Source organism: Dermochelys coriacea, chromosome 2 (assembly GCF_009764565.3).
Source record: "Dermochelys coriacea isolate rDerCor1 chromosome 2, rDerCor1.pri.v4, whole genome shotgun sequence".
In the NCBI taxonomy this organism is placed as follows: domain Eukaryota; kingdom Metazoa; phylum Chordata; order Testudines; family Dermochelyidae; genus Dermochelys; species Dermochelys coriacea.
In genome coordinates this window covers 196,016,252-196,040,683 of record NC_050069.1, presented here as the reverse complement: position 1 = coordinate 196,040,683, position 24,432 = coordinate 196,016,252, and the positions used below count along the sequence as shown (strand labels likewise).

The 24,432-nt window shown below is 42.5% G+C and overlaps 1 long non-coding RNA gene across 1 annotated transcript; it reads right to left on the bottom strand.

Annotated features, from left to right (window-relative positions):
- Positions 1-8,064: 8,064 nt before the first annotated feature.
- Positions 8,065-19,234, bottom strand: LOC122458942. Its single transcript, XR_006279308.1, has 3 exons — positions 18,963-19,234; positions 17,725-17,817; positions 8,065-8,416 (listed from the first exon to the last, which is right to left on the bottom strand). It is a non-coding gene; the product is annotated as an uncharacterized LOC122458942 (long non-coding RNA).
- Positions 19,235-24,432: the final 5,198 nt, after the last annotated feature.

The window sequence follows — 24,432 nt, the reverse complement described above, 5'->3', positions numbered from 1 at the left end:
GTCAGTAGTTAGGACTAGAAGCAGAGTCTGCATTTCTGTTGCTTAGCAATCACATCTTCAAGAAAGATAGGAGTATTTCCAGCTATTGCATTCCTGACGGTTACAATAATTAATTTACTGGGCTTATTTAAAATAAAGTTGTGACGTTCCTCAGGGTGTATCCTAAACTGATGTGTCCCCTTACTTCTCCAGCCTGAAATGCCTTTTACATTGTTTTGCTAGTGAGCAGCAAACTCCTCTAGGCTCTGCTCACTCACAGCCACCAGCATGCAAAGTCACTCCCAGCTGAGTACATGAATGTTGTGCCCACCCATTCATGAATTACATACAGGATGACACCCGCATATCCCTCAGTCCCAGCCTTGCCCCACAGAAATGTGCATCTTGTACCATTCAGTAGCCCACTAGACCGTACAAGCTCATAAATACTCCATCATTCCAACAATGGGAATGATTGTACACCAGTCTTGTTTTCTCAAGTGGAGATTTCCCAAATACTTCAATCAAACACACTGGTTTAGATAAAACAATAAAACTGGTTTATTAACTAGAGAAAGATAGATTTTAAGTGATTTAAAGTGGTAAGGCATAAAAATCAGAATTGGTTACAAAAGAAATAAAAGATAAAACCACAAGTTAAATCCTAAACATTATCAAGCTAAACAGGATTCGAAACAAACACTTTTCTTAACACACCGGATGCTGCAGACAGTTCACAGTTCAGTTCACAGCCTGGATTTCCTATCATCCTGGGAACACTCCTCTTAGTTCATTGTTCTTCAGGTATTCATTGATGTTATGAGGAGGAACATATAAAGTGGAGAGGATAGGGGCCTGTGGAGGTCACTGTCCTTTATTTTTATGCCCACCTCCTGTCTTTGAGATTTACCCTCCTCACACACCCACCCCCAGCTGGCGTGTAGATAAACAGTGCCTAGTGTACATGAGATTCGTACCATATCTGGAAGGAAATGTAAATTTCTTGATTACACTTCCCTGTTGCTGAAGAGTGGCTGTTTAAGTGATAGCCCACTTGATTTTTTGACACCTGTCTAGGGTTGCCAGTGTGTCTTTGTCTCTTAAAAACTAGAACGACAGCATATTTCAGTAACAATCATACATCAAAATCTCATAATTTCACAAGCTGTACAAATTTCAACAAAATAATATTCATTAGATTATGAGTTTTCAAATGATACCTCACAAAGAATACTTTATACCAGGCATGACCAAACTGTGGCTCATGAGCCACATGTGGCTCTTTTACAATTAAAGTGCAGCTCCTGGAGCCCCCCACCATGTACTCCCCGTCCCCCATTCTCCACCTACAAGACTGGGCAGGGGGAGCTCGGGGCTTCTGCCCTGCAGTGGGGTGGTAAGACTAGGGGCTTCTGCCCTGCAAGAGGGGAGGTGTCTAAGGGCTTTAATCCAGCACAGGTGGGGGGAGGATCGGGGAAGAAGCTCCCAGGCAGATGCTGCCCCACAGGGCATGTTATGCATGACATGCAGCGCTTGAACTTTTGAAGATTTTTGTATGTGGCTCAGAGGGTCAGTAAGTTTGGCCACTCCTGCTTTATAAAAATATAACCATATAAAAGTGGTGAACATGGGGTGCAGGGTGTCACAAAAGTGTTTACCTTGTTTTCTCTTTGTTTGTTGTTTTGTTTTCAGTCGCTTCGTCTTTTTGAGCAATGGCGGTTTCGGTAATAACTATAACTTTCAACTTTTAAAAGAGAAAGAGCAGAAGTGAGGAAAGGCGGGGGTATGGGGGAAGAGTAACCTAGGAAGGGAGGGAGACCTGAACCAAAAGATTAGTTAACCTGCGAAGTCATTTTATAGTACAGCATATATAGTATAGCAGCAGCAAGTTTAGCAAACATAGAGGATATAAAAGAAAACTTGACCAGTATGTAAAAATATTTGAGAAAGGTTATATTATTACCTCTGAGCGAGAAGTGGGCTCCATGGGATAAAGTGATTGGGAACCTGTATTTTTGGTTTTTATTCTGGTTCTCAGAGGAGAATGGGTATTGTTACCTGCTTTTGCAAAATCTAATTTGTTTCCCCAGTGTTTGTTGCTTTTGTCTGCATGCCAAATTGATTGCAGGGTGCCCTTCTCTACTGCAGTTATCTGTTTCTGGGCAACTCCATGTGTTAATGCATCAATTCGAACCGTTAAACCACTTACTCTCTGTTTTTCACTTTGAAATTCTTTTTATATCCACTCCCCTGCGATCAAGTCACAGCTCCTGTCTCTTAAGGTGGTCTGTTAACCCAACTGTTCGATCCTTCCTCTGATTTACAAATACAGCATCTACTTCTCTCTCCTGTGCACTTACTTCTCCCATTTTGACTGGCACCAGTCTAGGTTTTCATTTAGGTTTTACTGGAACCTGGCTTTTATCATATGGTAGCGGTTGCAATACAGTGGCTCCTGCCCATGGGTTATTAGGTGGCTGGTCTGGGTCATTCCATATGTCCCCATTACAACACTCATTCCAATCATTCCATGTTCCATCTTTTAATTCTGCTTGGGCCATCATTTTCCATTTCTGTCCCCACTCTTCAGGCACAGGGTAGCTACCTGAAGCCTGCTGTTGTCCATCAATATTTATAACAGAGAATGGAACTTCTCTGTTTTGAAGATTCTATACATATACATATATATAAAATTGTTTCCAATTTTCTATTCTGTTTCTGTGCTTTCTGTAATGTATCATGTCTCCAGTTTGTGGAAAGTTACTGGCACAGGATAGAGTTCAGGGTCACATAAGCATATCACATGTCCTTACATGGCTTGATGACTCACAGGGGTAGCCATTGGCCCCTTGGTGTCTGAAGCATCCACAGAAAGAGCTATCTGGGTGGAATGAGTTTCTTCTATGGTCCATTGTGAGAGCTCAGTGTCTTTAATGGGCCATCAACACTAAGCTGTCTAGCCTGGATGTAAATCTTATCTGGTGTGTGTTGCCCAGGAATATAGTACATGTACCAGTGTATACATATACCAATGTATAGCCAATATTCATAACTTCAGAAACAAAAATTATACATGTATATAAACAGGATAATCAGACTGAGCAAATCATAACTTTTTCATTGCCATCTTACATGACATGCTTTGTATAAGATTTGTTGCAATTGTATAACAGTGGCAATATTAATGATATGGTCATACTTCAATTATACAGGGGCACAGAACCTCACAGGAGGTACTCAGCACTTCGCAGGATTTTGTTGGAAATCAGCACAGTATTTGGTTTTTTTTATTTAAATTAAGTCTTCTTGGATAGAAATTGCTCTCTGGCAAATAACATCATGATAAAAGACATCTCATAATCCAGGAGTACGATGGCACCTGGCCCCTTGTAATTCACAGGGATTAGAGCACGACCACAAATTAAAATTCTGAGAATAAACCAAGTAAACTGAGCTGCAGTTCAAACCAGGGAAGGAAAGCAACAGTGGAAGCAGAGGCAATCAGAAAATCAAGTCCATGTATTATGTTAAATAAAGAAAAGGAGTACTTGTGGCACCTTAGAGACTAACAAATTTATTAGAGCATAAGCTTTCGTGAGCTACAGCTCACTTCATCGGATGCATTTGGTGGAAAAAACAGAGGAGAGATTTATATACATATATATACATGTGTATATAAATCTCTCCTCTGTTTTTTCCACCAAATGCATCCGATGAAGTGAGCTGTAGCTCACGAAAGCTTATGCTCTAATAAATTTGTTAGTCTCTAAGGTGCCACAAGTACTCCTTTTCTTTTTGCGAATACAGACTAACACGGCTGCTACTCTGAAACCTGTTAAATAAAGAAGCACATTTTGAATTATAGGGCTATAATCTCATTTCAGAGACTCATTGATTTAAAAAAAAAAAAAAAAAAACAACCCCACAACCCTCCAAGCTTCATTTAATGGCTTATGACATTACCAAAACCCCTTGATGGTCACGTACTTCAGACTTGCATATTTTACTGTGTTCTAGACAGAGAAGCCTGAGGGGGAAATGGCTAATAAAAACTTCATCATTATGTCTGTGTTTGATGTTATAATAAACAAACAAACAAACAAAAAAAGACACCAGAAGAGTAAAAGAGGCTTATGTGCCTTTGGGAACTCAAATAATTAAAAAATTCAAACTCTCCAGTGCAAAGGGAGTGTGACAGAAGAATCAGACACAAAGGGGAGAGGTTGGAGTGGGCAAAGAGACACACACAGAGAAAGGGAAAAGAGACAAGCAGGAGAGAGGAGATTTGTTTTAAGTCATGTACATTACTGAATACAATTCCCTCAAAATGTACATGTATGTCATAGAAAATTCCAACAGTTTTGCCAGCTCTCGTGGTTTTATTGTGAGTCTCACACTACTTGGTGTTTTACTTAAAGCCTTAGCTCCTGCAGACAAGTGATTACATAAGAATCTCATTTTTCACTAAGGAAAAAAAAAAGTGAGTTTCTAGCTCCCAGGGATGCAGAGAAGAGCTTGAAAGTGTGACCTGAGTGTATCCCGAAGATTCAAAAATCAGAAGGCAAATAAAAAGAATCCCAAAATTATAACTCATTTTAAGTCTTTTGTGATTTTGAAAATTTGAGATTGGCAATACTGAACTCTCCTAATTTTATCATGTCATCAGGACTCCACTTTGGTATTACAACCTGGCTGTATCATGATAGGGAAGATATACCCCTAACTTTATATTATCACCAACTACTGTTACTTTTATAACTCTCTCTTTTCTTAAATTACTTAGGTAGTTACAGTTATAGTTTGAAGACAACCACATCTGGAGAACTGAAGTCATTACAAAGGTAGTATTAAAGAGAGAGGATAGGCTTGTGGTTAAGGCACTAGGTGTCACCTCAGCAGATCTGAGTTCAGTTCTCAGTGATACCACAAGCTTTCTGCATGGCCTTAAGCTGATTGCTTAATATTTCATTGCTTCAGTTCCCCATTTGAAAAACAAGGATAACACTTCTTTTCTCCTACCCTTTGTAAAATCCTTAGGGCAGGGATTGTCATTTACCATGTGTCTGTGTAGTGCCCAGCACAAGCAATCTTCCATCTCTAGTGGGGGGTCTCTGGTGCTATTGTAATAAATAAATTTAGCTGCTTTTTTTTTAAGTTGCCTTTTGTGAAAAATTTAAGAGAAAAAATCATACAAATGGGGCAACATTAGAAATTATGTGCTACAAAAGCAGACCAAAATCAATCATGGGGTTACATTGGGGCTTAGGCAATAGAACCAAAATAGAGGCTAATGTATGCATTTTACAAAAACTAAAAATCCAAATAATAGAAATAAGGTTCAATTCACAAAGAGTCAGCTAGATCAGCATCAACAAAACAATAACTAGGCTCTCTTATAAACTAGGCTCAATTAAATATATATATCTTGTAGAGATTGTTGATTCAGGCTTTTGTAAATATTCTCTAGAGGAGAAACTGTAATCCATTGGGGGAAATTAGGTGTGTGTGGAATCTTTCCACTCTCAGTGTAATGCATATTTTAGCATCAAGAAAAGGTTTGTTTGCTTGCTTGCCTTTCCATATCAAATAACTTGAAAGACCCCATTGGCTGCACAGAAGAATAAGGACCAGAAAATTTTCAACGGGCCAAGTGTCTTGTGAACCATGTTTAGCATAAAAAAACGCAATTCTGGATGTAAACTAGCTATAGCATGTGAGACATGCTATTTGTGGAATGAGGATTTATATCCTTTGCAACTTGCAGCCACTAGAAGGTGACATGACCCCCGTCCCCACTCCACACAAACACACTTAAGCAGGTCTAACATTCCATCCGTCAGAGGGAATAGTGAGAGAACAGTCAGAAGTATAGATAGCTACTGAAGAACCTATATGGAATAAAACAAAACCGATACATTACATTCTATTGCATGGAATTGTTTTAAGGAAGGATGGGCTAATGAACAAGTTCGAATACTCCACATATACTCCCAGTTTCTGTTCCTATTTCTGTTAATATAAAGGAGAGATTAAGACCACGTTGAATCAAAACAGATTTTAAATAATAATTCAGGTGGAAGGGGGGGCAGCAAGAGTTTGTGAGGGAGATTTATAAAGGAGAGCCCTGGCCATAATAATGGAAGATTCCAAAGAGTCCAGATCATTGAGACAATTGCAGGATGACACAAAAAGGACATTTTTATTTTCATTTGTTTATAAAGTAGTCTCTAACATTCACAACTAAAATGGCACCCACATCCACTGCCAGGCACAAATGCAGTACTGTACTTGTTTCACACACACCAATTTGTATACACATTGTAGGCTGGACTGAGATCTGAAAATCTGACACAAAAGGGACATCTTCAAACCTGACATAAGTTGTCATTCAAATCAGGCACCCATTTATGCCAATTCTCATTATGGCCCAAAATGTCTACAATGAAGATAAAGGAACAGCTGTTCTATGCATGACCCACAAAAGCTTCTCAGATTCATAATAGATGATACCATGGCTATGAGTCAATCCAAAATCATGCATACAGCAAAATGGAAGTCCCAAGAATATAAAGAGGGAAAAGAACATATCTTCTCTGTTGGGAAGGAACTGGCTTGGCTTCAATCCGAGTGTAAGCAGAAGCAAGGCTACAACTTCCAGTTTTGCTCCATAAGGACTGCTTTTGCCAAGGAAAATGGTAAAAGAAAGCATTCAAATCTGTTGTTAGTGGTATGCTTATAAGAAGCACACGGGATCTTTTTCAGGGAAAAAGGCAATACACCGCATTTATTGAGAATACAGCAGTTAGCATATGCTTTTCAGTCACACACACACACACACACACACACACACACACACCATGCACACAGTCCTGCAAGTTGATGTTTATAGTTACCAGTCCAGAGTCTGATTCAATCTAGTGGCCAGCCAGTTTGGTCACAGAGGGGAGCTGGGCTCTGTCGGTCACAATCCGATGCTCCTGGAGTTATGGCAAGAGGAACCCAAAGTCCCATGGCCAAGCACCCTGTTCTTATAGTCTTTTTTTCTCTGTTGAGGTCTATGGATTTTGCTGGGTCAGTTTGTGACCAGTTACTCCCTAATTGATGTTATCTTTTGATGTTAACATTCCAAAACACCTCCGAGAGGGTCATCCTGTCCTGGTTTCGATTTAATCAATTGTCTTGTCTTTAGTGGTGCCAGCCTCCACCTCAGAGTCATCAATCTGCCCTTTCTTAGTTATGGATGTGCATTGATGGTTCTCTGGTGTCGTTAAGTCTCTTCATTCCTTGTTCCTTGACCATCTGGCTATAACATCTGGCCTTCACACCTTCTCTTTTCCTGATGCATGCATTCCTCATTCACACAAACAGTCTTTTACAGAGACCTTCAGACTGGATAACATTTTGGAAAGGATTATATGGTTACTAAAGGGATTACAAAAGAACTTTACACAACTTAGTTTGCAATGCAGATAAGAAGCAAGACCTTATAGCAAATACTGTAATGAAATCTTATCCTAAAACAAAAAGTGACCATAATCAGCCATAAGGACTATTCTGGTCTATTCCTGCCTTGAAATCAAAAAGGGTGGCTGGCAGGATGATCAAATCATACATTAATACATTTAATACATACTACATTATTATAACCGTCAATCATTATAACCTCTAATACAAATATAAGATCCTACTCCTACATTAGGGGTGGAAGCAATTTTAGGCTTTGTCTACACAGGACATTTTTATTTATGTATAATCTAAAGTGTGAGTTTAAATGGAAAAAGTTATACCGGAATAAACTCCTGATGCAAAATTTCTTATTCCATTATAGGAGTTTCCACACTGTGAGTTATATTGGTATAATTATATTAATGTAAATGGTAAACTTTCCAAGTAGACATGGCCAAGTGACAGAAGTGCGGGAAGTTTAAACCAGCAGAGCCCATCCTTCTTTCAGGGTCACATTTCACTTTGGCTAAATACATTAATAACTGTATAATAGAGCTAGAGTCTATGCTACTATACTTCTACCCCCTGCTCCTTCCCGCAAATGATTTGGAAAAAGCAGATTAATAACAGTGGCATTAACATTGCTCACTAAAGAGAAATTCACCTGACATTTTTAAAAACTCTTCCTGCAGAAATTAAAAAACAACTTATAACCATTGCAAAGTAACAACTAAAACTTGAAAGCACACGTTCAAAGTACTGGATCCTTCAGATGAATTATGTAGACTTTTTTTGATTAGGCATATTGGGATAAGGCTGCTGGAGCAAGAAGGAGAAGAGTAGAGGCATTCGTTATCTCCAAGAATACGCTTTCCACTGATCAATTGACTGGAAGTGACTTCAACAATTCAGCACTGTTCTGTCCTGGGACGCCCTCCATCAGACTTAAAAGAGTTCTTCCATCTAAGACCTCCCTGCTCTTGGGGGTTCTCTGAATTTAAGAGGTAAAGAAATGTACAATATGAGCACTCATTGAGTCAGCTTTATTCAAAATAGTATAACACAGATGACAACAACTCTTCAAAGGGAAGGAACCAAAGTAGCATAAAACTGCAAACAGTTACTTCATAAACAAGCTAATTAATTCCCAAAATATAGGGCCTGCCAGTAGTGCAATAGAAATTCATCAGACTGAATTTCAACCCATGTTTTAGAGAACATACTGGTACAATTTATAAAGAAATTGAAGTGTGTGGACGATGTCCACAGGTGCATATCTTAAAATGTACAAATATACATATTAGTGAAAATTTAAACAAAGATTAAATGCACAGTTTTAACACACTGCTTCAGTACTTAATCATGTAAATAATACAATGTTGTGTATAGGGTTGCCAACTTTCTAGTTGCACAAAACCAAACACCCTAGCCCTGCCCTGCCCCCAAAGCCCCACCCCCCACTCACTACATTCCCCCTCCCTTGGTGGCTTGCTCTCCCCCACCCTCAAACACTTTCACTGGGATGGAGCAGAGGGTTGGGGTGAAGGAGGGGGTGAGGGCTCTGGGGGTGGGGCTGGGATGAGGGGGTTCAGGGTATGGGAGGGAGCTCTGGGCTGGGACAGGGGGTTGGGTGCAGGGAGGGTGAGGGCTGGGGGTGTGGGCTCTTGGGTGGATCCGGGGATGAGGAATTTGGGGTACAGGAGGGTGCTCCAGGTTTGGGGGGTCTCAGGAATGGGGGCTTTGGGGCTCGATGTTGGGGCGCAGGCTTACCTAGGGTGGCTCCCGGTCAGCGGTGCAGCAGGGGGCCTAAGGCAGGCTGCCAGCCTGTCCTGGCACCATGCTGCACATGCCCCAGAATCAGCCAGCAGGTCTTGGTCCTAAGCGGGGGGGCCAGGAGGCTACATGTGTCGCTCTCACCTGCAGGCATCGCCTCCGCCAGAGCTTCAGGTGGAGACAGCATGCAGAGCCCGTGGCACCCGCCGCCTAGGAGCCAGACCTGCTTGCCGCTTCCGGGGGCGCAGCATGATGCCAGAACAGGTAGGGACTAGCTGGCCTTAGCACCTCCAACTGGACTTTTAATGGCCCAGTCAGCAGTGCTGACCAGAGCCACCAAGGTCCCTTTTCGATTGTGTGTTCCAGTTGAAAACCGGACGCCTGTCCACACCTGGCCAAACCATTTATGGGCGGTTTTATGCCTACATGTGTTATACACAAGTTTATGGGGGTTTTACGCTCCAATCCATCCCCCCAGCTCTGAGCCCCCCCAAATTGTGTATAACACACATAGGCATAAAAAACCTCATAAATGATATATAGCCATTCAATTATATACAACCAACTACAGTCCATTTAAACCAGTTACATTCTATCCTGAATGCATGACTAATATTGAACTAAATAATGCCAATAACAATATAAAAACAAAATCCTAACATTTTACCCCAGATGTAATGCTACTGCATACTGCAAATCAATTGCCCATTGCTAAGGTCTTGTCTCCACATAGCTTTTGTAATGCTCTAACTATATTGGTTTAGAAACCAATATAGGTAAAGCATAAAAACTTTTTATGTGAATGCAGTTTTACTGATATACAGGTGCTTAAACCAGTATTGCTTATTCCTGTTATGGTACAAAAGTGCTTATAATTGGTATAGCTTATTTTTATTAGTCTATAGTTATAACTAACTGATTCCTCCACAAAGGCCAGACTCTATAGTTTAAATATCTTCAAATATAAATAATGGATCTGATCTCCTGTTATGAGTATCAGTAAGCCAACTTGTTTCAGAATAACATTTAAAATTATTTCTGTGTTTTGCAAGATGACATTTCAAGGCTACTTGCCTCTTACTAAAGTATTTGAGTATCAGAAGATGATCTTATTGTTTTGTTGACTCCTCTCTGTAAGTCTGTTAATGATTTTTCTAATTCCTTGTTACCCAGTCCACTTACAGCAACAGGAAAGGTAGCATGGGTTCCCCCCTCCCATTCAGCCTAGTTGTATAAGTGCAGTAGTCACAATTATATCCATCCAGATGTCAAACATCCAGATTCCTGAGAATCGTCACCATTACAATCAGTTCCAACCTGAGGGCCATATTGTGCCATCATTTTTCAAGCAGAAACCCTTCTTGATATCAGTGGGGATTTCTGATTAACAAGTAATGTCTCAACCTGGCCCTGAATATCTTCCATATTTACTCCTTCAATTTCATCAAGTAACTATCCCTAAAATCCATTACTCCTTCAGACTTTCAGAGAGGATTCCAAGGGCAGAGCATTTTTTTTAAAAAAAGAGGGGGGATAAGAAAAGAAAGGCAGAAGTCTTTTTATTTACGAGTGTCTGACCCAGTGTAGGATCATTACAAAATGTAACAGTTTTTAATTGTATTCCATGGCCTATTTTTAATATCCTAATTGTCACAACAATAAAAAGCCAGATACTAATTAGTTTTATAATAAGATAGACTGCCAAAGAAAAAAAAAAGAAAGCGCTAATTAGCTCTTTCTCCCTTCTCAGTCTAAAAAGTTAATTCAGTTGGAAGGTTACAGTGAAATTGTAAATAGGGATGCAGTCAGGGACTGTTCAGAATCTACTAATAACCAAAAACAATCAAGAACTTGCTTTTACTTAATACATTACATCAAGCCCACTGGCTCAGACCTATCATGAAAATCTGCATTTGAAAGACAATTTGCGGATGAGAAGCTGAAACTCCTATCTCTCCAAGTCCAATAGAAAGTATCTGGTAAATTGTGTGGAGCAGGGGGTTGGGGACTTTCTGCTCAAGGCTGTTATGCTCAAGGCTGTTATGGTTCTTCATGGCCATTAGGGAGTTCACTGCCCGTGTCCTCCGCTAGGCTGCACACTTTTCCAGAATTCTCTGCACAGGTCTTAGTGTTGGAGGGTGGATTGAAGGCTTCCTCTACCTTCTTCTCTGCAATCTCTGACCATCTGCTCCCATCTGTGGGCTTAAGGGCTGGAAGCATATGAACCTCAGTGGCCTGGAAATATCATGGGATAATTTAAAAGACACTGTCAATGTTGTGGAGCCTAGAAGTTAACAAATTTTAACAGCAGTTCCACCTCAAAGATCTCAATTTATAACTGTGGCAAAGGACAGCATGTGGGAAAGAACAGCTTTTCCAACTGATCCTTGACGGTATGGTGAACAGAAAAAAAGAAGACAGATGAATATGCTGCATGACAATGGACAGACAGCACTTGTGCCCGTTCATTTGCAATGAATCAAACCAAAGTTTCCCTCTATTTCATGCTGCAGCAAGGACTAATTTAAATCAAAGACACCTTGTTTGCTTATTTTCTAGAGGAGATGTCTGTAAAGGTATAGAACATGTTTATATGAAACAGGTTTGGTGGTGGTCTCTGTCTAGTTAGTTTCTAGTACGTGTGTCCATATCAGCAAAAACAAAGCCAGGATTGAACTAGCTGACCACCTTGTTGGCAGTTTCAGAAATGAAGGGGTCTAGGAGTGAATGGGTATGGAAAGTGAACTGCCCTTACAACCCCCGCAGGAGGAGGAGAAGGTCCCTCTAGTTTATGGTTTAGGCGGACTGAGGGACTGTTGCCAGGAAGTTTGTTCTGTATGTCCTGTGCCTGGCCTGTGGGAAGAAAGGAATAAAATCTCCAGAGCCATCAGTCTAGCACAACTCACTTTATTTCTTTTTTAAGATGAACTGTAACAGAACTTGTATGATCCCCCTTCAGATGCCTGTGCTGCCTTGGTTTCCTCTTCCCCCCAGGGAATCAGAGTTCACACTGCAGCTATTTTCATAAAAACCCTCTCCAGCTGGGAGGCTAATTTACTAACATCAAGTTCAAAACAACACAAATCTGCCACCTGGCCTCCTGCTGGGTCACACCCTTGGTGTGGGGCTCTACGTCCTGTCTCTGCTGAAGTTAAGTTCCCCTCCCAGCTAGCTTCCCCCTCCACCAACTGGCTGGCTCCTCCTCCCTGCAAGCTTCCACTCCCTCTGCCTTGGTGCACTACAAGAGTCATCTCCACCCTGCTGTCTCCCCTCAGTGGGCCTAGTTCTGAGTCACATGTTCTCATCATGCGACCCCTAGACTAGTCACAGAGGAAACCGATTCCATTAAAGGGCTAGCTCAAGAGTGTTTTCTTTAAAAAGACACTGCCTTGAATAGTTTTAATTTTTGCGATGAATTCAATTTGTGGCTTGCTACATACCTTCATGCACACAGCAGCTGTCATCTATACTATGTATTTTTAACCTTACATATCATAGATTCACTGAGTTTAAGGCCAGTAGGAAACAATGGATCATCTAGTCTGACCTCCTGTACATCATAGGCCATTCTATTTTGTCCAGTTACCTCTGTATTGAACTTGGTAACCTGAGTTTGACTAAAGCACATCTCCCAGAAAGGCATCCAGCCTTGATTTGCACAAAGCAAGAGAAGGCGAATCCATCACTTCCCTTTTTCTAGAGGTTAATCAGCCTCACTGTTAAAAACTTGTGCCTAATTTCTAATTTGAATTTGTTTGGCTTCAGCTTTCAGCAATTGGTTCTAGTTATGCCTACCTCCAGTAGAGTAAAGAGCCCTTTAGTACCCAGGGTTTTCTCCCTGTGAAGAATGAAATCACCTCTCTATCTTACTTCTGATAAGCTAAACAGAGCTCTTCAAGTCTCTTCAAGGCATTTTCTCAATCACTGAAATAATTTTTGTGACTCTTTCCTGAACCCTCTCCAATTTTTCAACATCCTTTAAAAAAGTTCACATCCGAACCGGACGCAGTATTCTGGTATTGACTACACCATACACAGAAGCAAAATCATCTCCCTGCTTTTATTCACTATTCCCCTGTTTATATAGTCAAGGATTACATTAGTTCTTTTTGCTACAGCAACTCAGGTTAAGTTGCTTGTCCTTTAGGACCCCTAGGTCCTATTCAGAGTCATTGCTTTCCAGTATACCGTCTCCCGGTCTGTAAATAAGGTCCTCATTCCTGGTTTCTAGATGTATAACTTTGTATATGGCTATATTCAAACTCATTTTGTTTGAATGGGCCCATCTTACCAAGTGCTTCAAATCGCTCTGTCTGACCACCCTGCCAATCTTTGTCATCCGCATATTTTATCAGCAGTGATTTTAGGTTTATTTGCAGCTAATTAGTGAAAATGTTGCAGAGTGGCATATGGCCTACTACCAGTCCCTGTGGAACCCAACTAAAAACACCCCCCCATTCAGTAATGATTCCCTACAGGCAACTACTTTTTGAGATCTGTCAGTTAGCCAGTTCTTAATCCAGCTCTATTGATATTTTATAATACTAATTTTTTTAATCAGACATTTATGTGGTACTGAGTCAAAAGTTGCAATTTCATCAAAGAATGAAATCAGATTTGTTTGAGAAGACCTATTTTCCATAAAACCACAATGGCATTAATGATATTCCTACCTTTTGAGGTTTTAATCAGTTGCATTCCGTTTCAGCTTCTTCATCATTGTGCCTAGGACCGATGTCACATGTTAGAGTTCAGAGCTAGCTGTGCCTCTCTCCCCTCTGTTATCTCAGTATTGCTGCTATTAGTACATTTCCACAGGCAGTAGCAATGCTGATCATTCTAATAGTGACAAGCTGGTGACAGCTGAAGGGGTTCTAATCACTGTGGCCCAGCTCTACACAGATACTTAGGTGCCTAAACCCTGGATATGGGCACCTAAGTCACATTTTTAGGCTCAATTGCAATCCACAAAACATCTTCTCAGCTGTTGCAAACCCTGTAGGCACCTAACTTCACTCAGCACCTAACTCTTTGATCTAAAAGTTCCCTAGCTGCCTATGTTTCTGCCTCTGGGCATAAGAACTGCTGACTCCTTCTAGGGTGCCCAGATGTTCATCTCCTGCCTAAGCCCCAGAACAATCCATGAATGGGAGAAGATAGGCAGAAGAGCTCCTATCTGACTCCTGGGGCCTGATCCACTAGACTGTGCTGAGAGGCTGCCTGCCAGATAGGTCCCATTCAAAATCCAACTGTTGGAGAAGGTGGAAGTGGTGCCCATCTTATCATTTTGAGCCTCAGGGTTTGAGCACTGACCTGGTATGTTGGAGACCCACGTTCAGTTCCCTCCTCTGCATGAAGGGGAGAAAAGATTTGAACAGGAGAGTATGCTAGCCACTAGGCTATGAGATACACTAATGTAGTACTCCCTCAGTCTCTCCTGTTGAAGCTCTTGCACTTTGGATATTTAAAGAGTAATTGGGCCAGAGAGCAAAAGTGAGAATGAATCTTAAACCTGATGGTTCAGGCATCCCTCTGGGAGGTAGGAGACCATGGGTCCAGGCTCCACCAGGTCTTTAATTATTTAATCCACAGTGGTACAACTTAAACAGGAGAGACTCCCACCTCAGCATATTCCACAGCTCAGTGGTAGGACCACATTCCTGAAAGATGGGGGAAGATCCCTGTTCAAATCCTGTTCCCCCTCTCATGCAGAGGGGAGAATTGAACCTGGATCTCCCACATCCGTGCTCTAGCCACTGGGCTCAGAAGCTATAAGGTGGGTGCATTTGGCTGTCTTGTGTGGTGTGAGGCAGTCGCCTTCCTTACACAAAATGACTTAGGCACCTAAATTATCTGACTCAATGAAAAGGGTTCCCAGTTGTGGATTGCAAGCTGATAAAGGTGCTTCCCTGCAGCCTGGACTTAGGCCCCTATCTCTGTGAGAGACATGGGGCTCAGCCAGTGGCATGGGAACAGTTTTTACAGTGGGGGTGCTGAAAGGCAGTGATCCCCAAACTTTTTACCTGGCACCCCCCCTTACCCCTGTCCATGCCCCCTCTCCCTAGAGCTGGTGCCAAGACTGGGCCATGGTTCTGGGAGGTGGGGTGGGACACAGACAGAAGTAAGGGGGCTGAGGCCGAGACCACAGCTGAGGGCAGGAGCAGAGCCCCAGGTGCTGAGCCAGCAGCCGGGACCCCGCATGTGGGGCCAGGGGAAGAGCCCTAAGAGGGGGTCCAGTGGCAGAGCCCCAAGCAGGGGTCCACAGCAGCCAGGACCCTGCGTGTGGGTTCGGCAGCAGAGCCCCGGGTTGGGGTCCAAAGGCACTGGGATACTGGACATGGGACTGGCAGCTGGGACCCTGCACAAAACCTAGGGGTGCCTCTCATTTGCATCTCGTATTGGCTAGCATAGGCAGCTCCCCTCCAAGCATGCTGGCTTTGTAGAGTCCAGTGTAAGGTGCCTGTCTTTCCACATGCATTGTATAGGGGGCCTAGTGTCCTAACTCAGGCTTTGTGGATCACAATGTTGTTCCTGTGAATTTCTAGACACCTAAAAGTTAGGCTTTGCAACACTGAGCATCACAGCCCCTAAGTCCCTTTGTGGATCAGTGCCTGTGTAACTAGACAAAGTCCTGAGCAGGGTTAAACAATGTGAGGTGAAATCCCGGCCCCATTTACATCAATGGAAGTTTTGCCACTGACTTCCACAGAGCCAGAATTTCAATGAAGGTGATTAAAATGCAGGTCAGTCACTTTACATTTAAGTCTCCCTCAGCTGCTAGAACTAATGGAGCTGTACCAGAGGTAGCAACAGTGGGGAATTTGAGGGGGAAAATGAAGTATAGACACAGTCACCCATTCATACACACACAAGCTCCTCACCTGCTTCCCTCCCTCAATCCAGCAAAGTGCCTGACCCAATTTTTAAATCCCTGCTGATGCAGAGGTTGCTGACGTCAAGTCTATTTGTGCTTATTGGGAATATACATCCATCAAAAAATATAATGCAGTGCAGCAGTGTCTTCTTCTACCAGGAGCAGCTAGACTTATTGCTTATTTGGTCACCCCAAGGCATTCGTAATTGGAAGGCAGGAGATGTATGTGCCAAGATGGGATGTAAAACATACATTTTATGCCAAAAGCAGGTGGAGAATATCTTCGTGAGCACAGCAAATGGATTCATGTATACCTTAGTGAAGGCAATATCTTGGATTTCATTTTCACAGTTTGCATAAAAGCATGTGATCTAGTGCAATGAACATGCAAGTAACACACATTTGTAATGGTCGAGTACCAAAAACTGTTATTTCCATTCGAAAGAGAGTGGGGCCCAAACCATAGCTGCAGATCGGAACAAACCCACATTTGAGGAAGTTCAGAGCTGAAGTGAGGCTTTGTCTACATGTGAAAGTTACACCAGTTTAACTAAAGGTGTGATTTTGAACCCATTTGATTAAATAGGTACAAAAAGCTGTGTGGATACTCTCATTTCAGTTTATCTTAAATCAGTTAGGAATTGGTTTAAACTAACCTGAAATAAGCCAATTTTAAGCTGAAATAAGAGTGTCCAAAATAAGGGGTTTGCACCTGTTTAACTAAATCAGTTTAAAAACCAATTTAAGTTAAACTGATGCAAATTTCTCATGTAGACGAGGCTAGCATTTTGTAGCTGGCCCCTTTCGCAGTGATGGGCTCAACCAAAATCAGACGTCCCCTGAGTTTTGGGAAAGTTTAAATCTGGTTTCATATTTTGTGTCTTTGATCCATCTCTAATTACAAATAATAATCACTGCTGTAGTGATGTGCACAACGGCAATAGAGATTTTCCCCCCAAATTGTATGGTGGATTAACATTGGAAGTTTTTAAATAAAAGGGTCTCTTGGACAAAAAAAAAAAATCAAAAGTGTTGGTACAAAAGTTGTGGTATAAGACATCTATGCTTCCAGACAAATCGTGACTTTATCTATGTAGGCAGTAAACTCATCAAATAAGCGTACCCATCCATCTAGAATGGCATAATGTAGAGACAAAGACCCCAATCCTGCAACTGCACACACATGAGCTAACATTTACTTCAATGGGGCTCTGTGCAGATAGAGATATCCATCATTTGCAGGATCAGGGTCATAGATATTTAAATGCAAAGCTCTGCGCATATAGAATGCTCTCTCCTCATGCTCTCTCAGTAAATACATTCCCCTTGAAACCATCAAACATTCCTAACATAAAACATTTTAAAATGTGTTAGCAACTGCAGCGTATTCCAGAAAAACCTTTCAGTTTAAATATTTTTAATTAAATAGCAAAGCTTAATATATGCTCTAGAATTCCCTCTGATGTTGTAATGCATGCCTTTGTGTATTAATATGAGTAAATACATTGTGATTATTACTCACAAAACCAGAATTGCAAAAAGAACATTTTCCAAGCATCAAGACCAAAAGAATCTTGATCCAGATGACATCCATGATTTCCAGTTCAGAAACAGCCAAAATACATCCATCATGATGAGAAATAGAAAATTACCTGCATGGTCACTTCCTGAAAGCTGATCAGGCCTGTACTTCTCCAACCAGCTCTGAATTGCCGCATATTGAACTACTGCCTCTTTTCTTGTGACTGCAAAAAATGGACAAAGTTAAACTTCCCTGACAGTTGCTGTTGAACTGCACTGACCTTTAAACCAATGGGTGGTGTTACATGTAGCAGCTCACTAATCTGAGATTTGAAATTAGACATGATCACTAGAACACTATGGCAGCAGGGCGAGGTAAACTATGTTTTCCAGAAGGAAAAAGGGGAGCCACACAGAGAAAGGGAAACCAGTTCAAGTGGAGTTTGCCAATGGAGCAAAAGTAAAGAGAGAATGTTTATACAAACAAATTTAGCTGGCCAATTTTCCCCCCTCAGTTTCTTTACTATTTGTCAAGGGGGGTGTGTGTGTGTGTGTGTGTGTGTGTGTGTGTGTGTGTGAGAGAGAGAGAGAGAGAGAGAGAGAGAGAATGAATAATAGGGATGTTCTTTCCTTGCTGCTCAATTTTTCCTTCTGCTTCTGTAGTGAAATCCTGATAATCTCATGTTTATAATGTTCCAGTCTGAGTCGACATATACACCAGTGACTGTACACATCTGTGCACGTGATTGGGCTATAACCCCCCCCCCCCCCCGCCACCATTGTCCACATCTAAACCCCAGAAGCACATGTCTGAAAGCAAAGAGCAGGTGAATAAATTAACATGCCTAAGGGGTGGGGGCATATATACCCCTCAGGTGGTGGCGTAGTTTTGTACCCATGCCAGTTTGAATGGAGTAAGGGGTGTGTACCAGGTGTCAAGTTTCAATCATTCTCCTCCCACAGTGCATTGAACCCTTGTCTTCCTGACCCTCACCCAATCTATAAAGGTCCCCATGTTCCCCCCACTGCTACTGGTAGTAGAGAGCTGTGCTGACCACATCAGAACAGCTTTCCACCGCACCCTTTCCAGATCAGGACAGGTGAACATGGATCCTCCTCCGAGAGCAGACATCTGGCTCGCTGGCCATACCTGTGTGCTGATCACTGTTTGGTTGGAATATACCATCCTCCATGACTTTGCCCAGAGTGGCAGGAAAATACACTTCTACCAGGAAATTTCAGGGAGGCTGGAGTGGGTGGGCATTGAGTGGACTCCAGCCCAGTACCGGGAATGCATCAAGCACTTGAGACTCCTGAACAGAGGGCAAAAGAGTCAAACAGTTGCTCCATGAGGGTTCGTCATACATACCTCTTTTAGGATGAGCTGGACCAGGTGCTGTCAGGGTTCCCTGTACAGAGTCTCAAGTGGCTCACAACCCCCTCCTCAAGTCTACTAGCCTCATTGTCTGACAGGATGCCAAAAAGAGCCAGGGTGAGGAGGCAGCAGGGACCTCAGTGAATGCCCCGGAACACCTTGAAGACAAACACAGTATGATGTCCCTTTGCAGTGAAGAGGTGAGGGGTTTGTGGTGCTGATCTGAGACTTCGGGAAATGAAAAAAAGTTGTGATGTCTCTTTCTTTCCCTGTCCATTTCACCATTGTTAAGCAGGTACAGGGGCTGGATTTTCTAGTGATGCCAACAAGGGGATGAGGTAGATGGTGTTCCTGGTTTGCATCTACCTTTGCACAGAAACTCCAGATCTTAGCTGAGAATATAGTCAATTTCCAGTTGAATTGTATCTCAGTCCTGTAAACATATTTCAGCAAGCTTCTGCTGTAGCAGAAACTTCAGCTGGGTCTTGATGTTCAATAGCAGCACAAATCTGCTTGGTCTACCTTCATAGCTGACCAAACCCCTCCATTCACAATATATAGCGGGGTGTCCATTAGCAGAAACATCTCTCTGGTGTAGATTGCTGGATCTCCTCCACAGGATTGGAAAGTCACCTCTCTCATTCTGGTACCATGAAAACTGCTGTGTTCTCCAGAAGTTGCCCAGCCTTTAAAGAAGAAATTGCATACTGGTAATATAGCCTCTGGAAGAACTGCCACCTCTCACCCCTTTGAGACACTATAGACTTTTTACATTTTTTAAAACATGAGTACATTTAAATCTTACCATTCGTAACTTCTGCTCGTTCCTCATGGGCTGCAAAAGTAGTCTGAGAACCAAAGATATTTAACAGTCACATTCCTGGAGTGCTGGAAAGTATCAATATTGTGATACCTTCCTCAGAAAAGTTATGTTATCTGGGGGATTTCTCAGATTCTTCCAAAGGAAAAAAAATGTATATAAGGCTACTCTTGTCTTTGAACTGTCAGGACCTTTTACTCCAAAGAGGGAAACCATTGTACTGGAAGGGCAGGAGCAACACCCCAAAGACAACAAAAGCAGACAGAAGGACCCTGGAGGATCTTCTCATTGGTGTGGACAGGAGGAACTAGGAGCAGCTTGAATTCCTCAGGGCCTGGGACGATTAGGCTCTTCCACAGGAAGAGACACTGATGAACCAGTTCATGGTGCAGGAGGTACACATTACAAAACAGGAGTATTCCCTAATGGAGAGGTTCATAGAACCTGTGGCCGAATGAGTTTGAGGTCCTCCTGCTGCCATGGCCACTGATCCTGTCTATGGACTGCCGCCATCTCCTCCTTCTCTGGCGGCTGCCCAGGGTCCTGATGAAGTGGAGTACCCAATCCCCTCTCCCCCAGAATGACTGGGAGGAGCCTGAGGACTCCCAGGACCACACCATCCAGCAACACATGAAATACCTCACCGGGGCACACTCCTTTCCCACCTCTCTCACTAGCATCCAGGAGGGGAACAATGAGCCTGCAGAAATCCCTGAACCCCACCAGATGCCTACCTTCCAAGCAGGTGGACATCCCCATATGTCCCCAAGAACAGTTTCCTCCCATCATTCCCCACCTTGTCAGGGAGAAGGCAAGGAGATGGATGCAGAGACATTAACATGTGGCTGTTGTTCACAGATTCAGTCTAATTATATTTTGTTGGGTTTTCATCTCTCTTGAAAAATACTTTACTTAAACATTTCATGTAGTTCTTTTAATCAATGTTATCATTTCCTTGACTTCTGTGTGGACCCTCCTTCCTAAGCATGATGAATGTAAGATGTTTTCAGGTTCAGGATTGGGCCTCATGATTCACAGCACATGAATTGGAATGGTGCATCTGTCTGGTGCCATCATACTACAAACACTTTTCTGTTTATCCCACACCCACAGCCCCCTCCCTGCAGGTTCAGAAAGATCCAAAGTCCCCAGGACACAGGGAAGGGATGGGGAAAGTGCAGCTAGTGTTAGGTGTTTACAGAAAGCAGTGCTAGTTCTAAATGCAGCAGAACTCACAACACAGAAAATGGGTGGATACGCATCTTTAGTGTTTGGTTCACATGCAGGAAAACAAAACCCAGTTCAAGTAACAATACAGACATCTGCCATTAACCATTATTTAAAAGGCCCTTCTTTCCCACCCACCTCAATCCTGACCACTTTCAACTTTAGTAGCAATTAGTGTGTCATAACAGCATCTAAGCGCAGTTAGCACCACTGACAAAGAACTATTTAAAAAATAGGTGCACTCGCCACCCTGCCCAAAGCAAATGTTGATAAGGTTGTTAAGAGAGATTGCATGCTCCAAATAATAGATTTTTAAACAAGTGTGAGAGTTAAGACAAAAGCATTGCACAATGACCCCATTACAACTCAGCAACCACCCTCCGCAGTACAAACCCAACCCAAAAGGTGTTAACACCGGGGGGAGTGCCCTGTTATAACTTGTCACAGGAATGAATGACTAATAACCTTCCACTGCAGGGGAACAAAACCCTGACAAAGCTATGTTGCCCGATAGATATGTATCGATATTCTCTCGTGCTTTTCCAGAATCTGCACAGGGTGTGAAGGAGTCTCACAGCACAGACAGATGCCAGCCTCTGCATCTCTGCTGTGCCAAGATATGCACACATAAGGCATCCCTGATTTCCCTTGCCCAGTGGGAACCAGACCAGTGTCCACATGGGTGGGGTCTGGCTGCCTTTATGGAGACAAGGTAGGTGAGGTAATCTCTTTTATTGGACCAACTTTTGTTAGTGAGAGAGACAAGCTTTTGAGCTTACACAGAACTCTTCTTCAGGTGTGGGCTCTGTTCAAGCTTGAAAACTTGTCTCTCTCACCAACAGAAGTTGATCCAATAAAATATATTACCTCACCCACCTTGTCTTCGTAATAACATGGCTACACCAACACTTCATATGTACAGAGTCTGTAAACCAGACTGTCCCATTTTCCCTTGGGATGGGAGCACTCCCCTTTACCTTCACAAATGTCATGGAGTGTGCAGCAGGCAATGATTATATAATAAATAGCATTAACCACATTGGCAAACATGTGTATAGGCAGCAAGATTTCAGCCTACCAAAAGTGCAGTCCACGACCATTCTGCAGCTACTGAGCTTGTAACTGAATTTCCTTTTACTAGGGTGTCGGGTATGGTTTCACAAGCTAAGTTAGGAACAGGTATGTTTGGGTCTCTCAAAATAACAGTTGGCACAGCCATACCATATAGAATAGCATCATTTCTGGGGGCTAAAGTCCCTTTTTCCTCCAAGTAAAATCCTGACTGCCTCAGCATTCTGGTGTCATGAATCTTTCCAGTGTTTCTCATGAATCCTCTGTGGTCCACTGAGCCTTGCAGAATGAATGAATAGTAGCCTTTTCTGGTCACATACTCACTTGTGATGGGCACAGTATTCAGATACGAGTGCTATTGGTGGCCCCTGCACAGTTTGGAAACCCTGTCCTCTCAGATCCAGTTATTATTTCTGGAACTTTTCTTAAGACAACCACCTGTGAGTAGGTCACGGTGTTAATTGCCTTGCAAACCTGCCCAGCCACAACCCTGTCAGCAGACTTGCCAAGCCCAAAGTGGTCTACAATGGATCTATAGCTGTCTGGTGTAGCCAGCTTCCACAGGGAAATAGCCCCCCACTTCTGCACCAAAGTGGCTTCCCTGCATCAAGTGTTCTGCCTCTGGAAGTTTGGTACAAGCTCCTCACACAACTCCACGAAAGTCTATTTCCTCATTTCAAATTTCCAAAGCCCCGGTTTCCAACACACCATACTGGTTCTTCTACACTAGGAGCTGAACCACATCATCATCCATGTCTTTCACCCACTTTGGCATATGAACAGGAGCTGCCACCATTACATGTGTAAAGGCAGGGGACACTGAAGTACCACCAAAACATAGCAAAACAGTTCCTGGAGTGTCTCCCTGTGGCACATAGAATCCTGGGATACTGCCCCTGAAATGGTAGTGCTAATGTTGCATAACAACAGTGGTAGTGTGGATGTGCATGTATGTACCGTTATCCCCATATCCAGCACTGCATATGTGGACACGCAGCATGGCTATAGAGAACACGCATAAGCATGTATAAGGTAAAATAATTGAATACATGCACCAGCGTAGACACAGCCCGACAGTGATTATTATGATAATGTATGGATGGGAAACAGAAAGATTAAGTGATTTGCCCAAGATCACACAAGAAGAGCTAGGAATTGAACCCAGATCACCCAGGTTCCAGCCAAGTACACTAACCACAAGACCATCCTTCCTCTGATGTTTTTTATTTCACTGTAGGGCCAAATAAGTGGACAAAATAGGATTTACTATAGCAATCCTCAACAAAAACAGTTATTTAAAAAATAACTTTTTGAACGGAAAATGGATATATGTTTCAGGTGTGTTATATCTAAGAGCTTTCCTAATATGAGAGGCACATATAAGAGGCACTGAATCTCTCATTTTCTGAGGAAATCAGTGTAACGTCTACTTATTGAGGTTAGATCACCCCAAAGGGAATTGAAGCTGTTCTACATGACAGAATCTTTAAGATGAAGATGAATTATTGTAATTTAAGTAATCAGTTACTTAAGAGTTTTTTCCCCACATTGACTAATCCAGCGGTTCTCAAACTTCATTGCATCGTGATCCTCTTCTGACAGCAAAAATTACTATGTGACCCCAGGAGGGAGGAACTGAAGCCTGAAGGCCCCCCTCAAGCCCAGCTGTCCCAGGCTTTGGCCCCCGTCACTGGGGCTCGGGCTTCAACTTTGGCCCCAGACCCCAGCAAGTCTAACACCAGCCCTGGTGACGCCATTAAAATGGGGTTATGACCCACTTTGGGGTCCTGGCCCACCGTTTGAGAACTGTTGGTCTAACCTAACATGGAAACAGATGGCACAGTCCTTATCCTAAACACAATGGAACTTGATCATTTTGTTTCTATAAGAACAAAACAGCACCTACATATTGTTTTTGATTTCTTGAAAATATTGTACAGGAAACCCTAATATTGATGTTACAATTGAATTGTTATCATGTTGCAATTGAATTAGGGATCTGCAGAGCTCGTTAAACTGGTTTAAAAAGAGTCATCAGGCAGTTGCAATGCTGGGAGGTGAATAAATGTAAACTGATGTGAAATATCAAAACAAAAACAAACTAAAAACACCATTTGGGGACTTGTATTTGGAAAAGGAGAAGGAAAAACCCTCGAGAACCAGAGAAGGAGCACATTTTACAGAAATTCCGTATTCTGAGACACTTGTGACCCCCCACTACTGGGTCAGAATCAAGTAGGCGTCTCCACAAAGCCAAAGGCACAGAAAGGGAGAGTTCTCCCAGACCGTTGAGTGGGAGGCAAATTTTAGGAAAGAAAAGTAGGCAGTTCTAAGGAGAAAGGGCCA